General features: G+C 40.6%; 1 pseudogene; it reads left to right on the plus strand.

Moving 5' to 3' along the window:
• Positions 1-537, plus strand: part of LOC119592956 — an 18136-nt pseudogene that overhangs the window by 4570 nt on the left and 13029 nt on the right.

Raw genomic sequence — 537 nt, forward strand, 5'->3', positions numbered from 1 at the left:
GCATGCACTCATGCCTTTATGCCTATTTAATCCAGATCATACATGGCATTCAAACACTCACAACCCATTACAACCAAGCTACCCTGAGACATGTAACATTTGATGGCCGAATGTTAGTCCCTCCTTAAGTGTATGGTTGGCATGCATAGTAAATGCTTACAGTGACAAACATTTGATATTCTGAGTTATGTTGTTGAATCACTTATTAGTCGTATTTTGCAATTGTCAAAAATCGTCAGTTAACGAGCCTGACATTACAAATATTGTCTTGTTTGACCATGCAATTGCGGATTAGATGAAGCAACACGAAAGAAGATAAATTAAAGTCTTTTTAATGTGGTGATAAGGAAGTAAACATATTGGTTTTGCTCTTCGAAATCTAGATATGGATTGCAGAGAACCTTGGAGCTACCGGGTCGTACCTGCGAGCTCTGGCCGTATTCCTGCTGTCTTTCTCCACAGTGGTCGGTCGTCAGGTGGTCATAGTCAAGGAACATTTCATGCCAGGTGAGGGACATAAGTGCGTATTTAACCTCT

This window comes from Penaeus monodon, chromosome 31 (assembly GCF_015228065.2).
Source record: "Penaeus monodon isolate SGIC_2016 chromosome 31, NSTDA_Pmon_1, whole genome shotgun sequence".
Classification (NCBI taxonomy): Eukaryota; Metazoa; Arthropoda; class Malacostraca; order Decapoda; family Penaeidae; genus Penaeus; species Penaeus monodon.